At 36.4% G+C, this 6,944-nt stretch overlaps 1 long non-coding RNA gene across 1 annotated transcript; it reads right to left on the minus strand.

The window, feature by feature from the left end:
* Positions 1–343: 343 nt before the first annotated feature.
* Positions 344–6,138, minus strand: LOC113946264. The gene is made up of 3 exons (XR_003527373.1): positions 6,119–6,138; positions 3,054–3,139; positions 344–2,352 (listed from the first exon to the last, which is right to left on the minus strand). It is a non-coding gene; the product is annotated as an uncharacterized LOC113946264 (long non-coding RNA).
* Between the last annotated feature and the right edge of the window lie 806 nt (positions 6,139–6,944).

Consider the following 6,944-nt stretch of genomic DNA (forward strand, 5'->3'; position numbering starts at 1 on the left):
TGTAAAAATGGATATCCCACTGAAAAGATCTATTTCTATTCCACTTTCTATTCCTTTGAAAAATAAAAGCAATAATTAAAAAGAAAGAAAAAAAGGAGTGGGTGTAGAATAGGACTTCCTATGCACAGGTTTTGTCTGCTGGAAAAGGATACACACAGGTAGTGCCATGTTCTATTATTGTTTTAATTGTTAATTTCATACAGTTGTTTTAGAGGTCATCATTTCAGTGATGAAATTACTGAATTACTCAAGGAGAATACTCACAATAACAATTCACAGAGAAAAATCTTAAAAGAACAGATTAGAAGGATGAAGAAAATAATTAGTTAAGAGAATCTGAAAATTTTCCAACAATGGAATTACTTAAAGAATACTTGGTAAGAATCTACAAGTATCTGAAAATTTGAATTCTGGAAGGTTTAAAAAATAACACAGCTTGGTGTCAAGGTGACCAAACAATGTTAAATTAGAGAAGCTCATAGAAGTCTAAAGTTCCTGAAACTCAAGCAAAAACGTGCTTGAACAGTGAGATTGTTTCAAATATGAAATATTTTATGAAATAATTGTAGAAATTATATGGATTGCAGCACTTGAAAGAAAGGGAGTACGCTACCAGATTGAAGTATATTAAAGATGGGGAATGTACTATCCCTCATCTTCACACATTGACCTTGTTTCTGTGTTCAGAAACCATATAGAGAGTTGTTGAGTTGGTCAATAAACTAATCCAACCATCAATAAAGCACACCTTCTTGTTTATTAATATGTGATTAAAAATGTATATGATAAAAAGATATTGACTGAGCAAAGTTTGGGTGACAAGAACAATTATAGCTTCAAGCCTAATCAGTACATGAGCTGTTTAACCCAGTGAAAGTCAATAGCCTATTTCTGAACAATTACACATTTTGTTTTAAATAAAGTATTTAGAATTTGCTAGTGCTCTCATTTTCTCTTCATGATTTAGACATGAACACAGAAGTAGAGAGAAACAACCACAAAATAAATCACCCAATATAATTCCACTTTATGGTTCTTGTATGATAAATTGGTAAATATGCAGCAAATAGGATTTGTTTTAATTAAAACTTGATAGCCACAAATAAATTAAACTTGGAATAAGTATATCTTTCTTTTCAGTTTTATTACTAATTGCACTGGTCTTAATCATATTTCTACAATGTCCTGATTTACTTATTCTTTAATATTTCTGTTGTTATTTCAGACTAAATTCATAATTTTACAGCATCCAAAGTGTTCCATCTTGATTTCACTAAAGCAGTTTCTTAAACTTAATAAGAAATTATAATAAAAATCTGTTTAATTCCTCCTTGAGTGATCTTTAGCTTTTACAAAGTTTTCTAACAGCTCAATGCATCCTTAGTTCCAAAGCAACAATATTCTACAGAGCTCAATGTCTGATGAAAAGTCAATAGCAATACCAAAAAGTTTGAACTGGGTGCATCTTTAAACACCAAAATATTCCAGTATAGTGGGCATTAAGTACAAACTGATTGCTGGTGAATGGTCAGACATTCCTGAGTGAGAACACAGGGTCACTGGCTTGTCCCCACAGTGTTAAAAATTAACTGTGGGTGCAAAGCAAGCAGAGTCAAATGGCTGGGCTATCCACAAGCAGAACTTTTAGTGTTTTTAGCACTGGTTTGTTGCATCAACATTCAAGATCCAGTTAAATCAATGGTACTCCCCAAAGTGTTTGCAAATTGTAAATCTTTTAAGTGGCAGATCAGAAAGCTCCTTATCTATTCCATAAGTATCCTGTTCATCAAACAGTTACAGTGACTAGCATTTCCACAGATACTTTTCTTACCTGCTAATCTTCTTAATTCCTTTGCAAGAATAAAATGATAAAGACGTCAGAAACAAAATCTTTTGAGTTAAAGCTAACACAGTTCCCTAATCTATTCTTCCAAAATGTGTCTGGTTTTGGTGAATGCAAAATTCACCTTATTTTTGATTGCTGCTATAGAGAGTTGTTTTTTTACGAGGAAGAACAAATGAATAAGAGAGAAATATGCCATTGCGCTCACATAGTCTTGAAAGTTTTGGCTTCTTATAAATGTTGACACTATAAACACTCTTTTCCGAGTACCTTCATATTAATACATACCTTCTGATCCCACAGTAAGTAAAAGTCAATCATCTTTTTTCCTGGTTGAAATAAGAGTCACTGTTTGACTAGAACCAGAAACCAGAGCAAGTCCTCCAGGAGGTCATTTCCACTTGATTATGGCGTAGTTCCAGCGTTTTTCCTGGTTGTGTCTGACTTTGGCTAGTGAGGAAGTGGCAGACTGGTGCAGATGGACCATTGGTACATTCCCAGCATGGTACCTGGTGGTCAATAAGAAAAGTTTTCATGTTCTGATGTCTTGTGAAAGAACACCCACAGAGTCAGCTTTGGTTTGTTTTGCCTGGTGATGTCTGAAGCTTAAAAAAGCTTGAGGATGCTTGTCCAGCAATTGAGGACTTCCTATTTAAAAAAATTCCTCTTTGGATGGTACAGTCAGTGCCTCAGTAGTACATGTGAGGGTGCAGCAGCTGTGAGTAAAGGGATTGCCCCAAAAGACAAGCTGGGACATCTGAGATAAGAGTGTTGCCCCAAGTTGCCTTCAGGAGAAGAAATCTCTGTAGTTGAACAACAGAGCTTAGGGAAGTTCGCCCCAGCAGCCTGATCACCTGTGGAGCTTACAGGTCATAACATCTCTGCAGGGTGAGCCAAGTACAGTAGGAAAAGTCTGAATCTCTTTTATCTGTGGCACTGATACATCTGAGCAATTCCTGATACATTCTAATCTGAACAAAGAGCGGGGTTTTATATCTGTTTCAAGATGAATGAGAGTTTCTAAATCAAGGGTGGGGAGGATATAAATATGCATGGAAGAAAACTTATTCCTGAAGAGAGGATCCATGGCATTTCAGATTAATAGGTGTAACTCTTCCACTACAATGCTGTATTGTCACACAGTAAAAAAAAGATACTGTGGGAGGCAAATTTATTAGGCTAAAATCTATTTTTCTGAGTTTAAACTTACCCATCTGCTTATCTTCAAATAGACTGTGAATACAGCATTGCTGATGATATGTTCTGTTCCAGACCTTTACTTGATTCCATCACATGCTTAAAAATATTAGTTCATTTCAGAATGTTGGTACATTTATTACTCTAATTAAATATGTATACTTTAGAACTTTATTCTTCCACTAAATAAAACAGGAGTTTAATTCATTTTAGATTTCATTTATTTGTAATGCTCTTCCACAGCTTTTCAAATTAATACTCTGGCATTAGCTGCATGATTCTCAGTATTTAGGAAAAGCTCACCTGCAAAGCAAATACCCAAGGCGTGTTGATTCATTAGGAAGGTGAATTGAAAAAAATGTGTAGTTACTAAAAAAATACATATTTTTCAGGTGAAGATGACTTACAAAATCATTAAAATACAGTCATGTTGAGGTCTTGTATGATGACTAGGAATTAATTTCTATTTTTATTCATCTCAGCACCCTTACTTATCTGTGTATTTGATCTTCAGCATCAGCCCCTTGAATGCATTTCTCCACCCTTTACCTTTTTCATCATCATCACTCATCTTGCCTATGCAGAAGATGGTGGCTTACTGGGCTTTCTACACAATGTTATCCTGACTCATATACTCTATATAGGACAAAATATTAGTATGTCTTTTGCAATGAAAGTGTGCAGTGTCTGCTTTTACAGGAGTTTCCATTACATAGTGAGAGTTAAAATACAGAGAATTTTCAATTCTGTTATTGTCAATACATTTTACTATACATGCTTAGTTTAAAAGCTATTCAGGTTTTTGAAGGGAAAGCTAAACTAATCTGCAAACTTAATAAGACTCACAGGTTATAACTGCCAGTTCTCAAGCACTCAGCACTTCTCTGCTAAGTGTCACAACTAAATGCTCTTCACTGTCACAACAGTGGAGTAACCCCAGGAAAAAAAAAAAAAGGAAAAGGGAAAAACCACCCCGTGAAAGTGATTTAAATACTGTACCTCTTCTTGGCAAGTTGAATTCGGTGAAAGACCAGCACTCATCTGCCTTTAGAGAGCTGACTCTGCCTGTGTACAGTTAGACTGGATGCCTGACTTCTGTTTATGTCTTTGCATACCTTCCCCAGGAGTGAGGCCATGCAGCAGGCCCAGAATATCTTCCTCATCTTCAATTTACTTTCCCAGACAACTCTGCCATTCCCTTCCTATCTATTGGTGATATGCATGAGTGACTAGGGAGTTTTTAAATGAGTGTGACAAAGATGGACCAGCCACTGCAAGTAGGAAGAGTCAACCTCATACTCAGAAAATTAGAATAAACTTTCATTTTACTCCTCTCTCTAAATGCATGCTAGGGGGGTCCAAGTCAGTTATATCATCAGTGTATTTATGAATAAACCCTGTATCTATAAAATATTGCAGTGCTATGGCAATGAGTGCTAACCTTATACTCAAATGATTTATTGTGATCACCCCTACTGTTGTTTTGAGGCCTTTCACATTACATGGAGATACAGTCAGACTGCTGTACTTCAAAGTAAGTACATACTTTTATATAATGATCTATTCATTCACGATTGATTTATAGCCACTTCAGGGGTGGGATGATATAGGATTATCATGACAAGCAATAACAAAACTTTATTGATATGAATACTAGCTCTTTGGCTTGGTCAGATGCACTGAGAAAAGCTTTTTTTTTTCTGTTCTATTATTATTGGCCATTGTGAGAGGACACTAGCTCTGCAAAGAGGCTGATAATGTAGGGCATATATATATACAGCAGCAAATGTACTGTTTCCATGTTTTCCATGACTTTTGTACTACATCTTGAAATTGTTTGGTTTGGTTTTATCAATGATACTAAGAGAGATGTGGATGTCACACCTAAAACTGTTGTCTCTGATACAAAACAATTTGCTGTTATCTGGGTCAAATTCATTTTCTAAGTAGCCAGATGGCCACCTTTACGTTGTGTAGTTAAGATTATATTAGTTGTTCTGTCTTGTATATTGGTATAAAAGTGATGGACTTGGAAGCATAAGTTGCTTTGTTAACAAATCCAAGAACAGTACCTACTGTGAACAAGAACAAGGCAGAGAGTCTTTTCTGCAGCAGGTCAGTTTTGTTATGCTTGGTTTGAAATAAGCTCTCTCTTTTATGCACTGGGTACTTCACATATTTGAGGTCTCTAGAAAGCATTAAGCAATTTACTCTCTAACATTTCAGTCAAGCCTGTGGTTTGTTAGAAAAGCAGAGAGTTAGGCTGTGGTGGTAAAGGCAATGCTGAAGAGGTCCTTGGCTCAGAGGAAATGGCACTTTATTTGTTACAAGTTACTACTCCAAATAATGATGTCTGCTGAACGCATCAGGACTCTGAGGCTATCTTTATATCTGCTCTATTACAGTCTCTGTGTTACTAAAACCAGGATGAGTTTTCTGTTTTTGCAATTGCATTAATTTATTCCATTTGTTCAAGTTATTGGAGGTACAATTTTACAGTGCCACCGTGGTTATTTCTGGGCAAAAACCTGATGATGAACTGCAAGTCTATTCTGAATGTAAAACAAAGTAGAAGTAGCAAATTATTTTCTCACTTACTGTCTTGGATCAGTGAATGAATTTTAATCCACGGCTAAGCAGACAGTTAATTTGGCTGTTTCAGTGAGTGCAATGACTGCTTGACTCCAGGCCAAGGATCCTCCAACCGAGGTCAGGACCATGCCTGGTGAGGGCACTTCATGTCTCTGACTAAAAGGAAGAGATTCTGGAGTTCTTCTGTGTTGTAACATGGAAAACAGAACTTTAAAAGTTTAAGAGAAGGGGGTTTTTTCCTGTTGTTTGTTTAAATCCAGCACCATATAGGGAGATCTGGGTTGTTAATGTTGTATCCATCCATCTGAAATAATTTGAAGATTTTAGTCCTGTTCCCAATGAATAGGTGCCAGTGCTGCCAACTAGAAAAGCAGTTAAACATGTCAGAGAGTAAAAAAGTCAGAGAGTATTTGTACTCTCCTGTTTGATCACCCTTTTGCTATTTGGCTTAACTTTGGTAGGACAGAGGTGTTAGTTGTGTCATACCTGATCACCAGACGACCTGAAATACTGTCTAAAAGGTATCAATCTGCTACCTGTCGTAAGAGCTCAACTCCCTAAAAAATAAAAAACCCATTTGTTGAAATAAGTGAGATATTACTATTACCCCTGAATTTGCAGTGGGTGTGAATGAAATGGAAAATCAAGGAAAGAAATTTGATAAGGAATGAAAAATCAAATAACCAAGGCAAAAACATATTTTAATGGAAATTAAAAAGAACAGCAATAAATTAAGCAGAGGATAAACCTTGTGTAGCCATATAATATTTTACACACAAACACAGACTCTATGAACATTTAAAGCCAGTAGGAAGCAGTAGGAAGTGAGAAAATGAAAGCTAACCACACCGCTCAGTACCAATCCCTTGTGCACATGCTTTATCATACAGTCTTTAATTACACCATTATGTACAAGGAGATGACAGGGAAAAAAAGTGTTTTCCTCAAAATCACACTATGTAGTAGAAAAAAATGTCAAAAAACAAAGGGAAAGAGGCTGTGCAGTAACCAAAAGGCAAGGCACTATGGCAAATACCTGACATGAAGTGTCCCACATATGAGCGCTTTCACCGGTAGAGGCATACACTTTGGTCTCTTCTGGGTCATCACCTTGTTTCCATGTTCTCTGGTACCCTGGGCTTGATCCTCTCTTTTTTTTCTCCCTCTCCTTCCCCCTTTTCATTAATAACTTTACAAAGCCTTTGTTTCATCTGCTCTTGTGCCATGGTAAATGAACGCAATTTGACAGGGCAGTGGGGCTTTCCTGCTTGATCTTGTTCACAAGCACCCCTTTGGCATGCAGAGCAGGTAG

The sequence above is a fragment of the Corapipo altera genome, unplaced genomic scaffold, assembly GCF_003945725.1.
Source record: "Corapipo altera isolate COAL_440 unplaced genomic scaffold, ASM394572v1 48b, whole genome shotgun sequence".
Classification (NCBI taxonomy): domain Eukaryota; kingdom Metazoa; phylum Chordata; class Aves; order Passeriformes; family Pipridae; genus Corapipo; species Corapipo altera.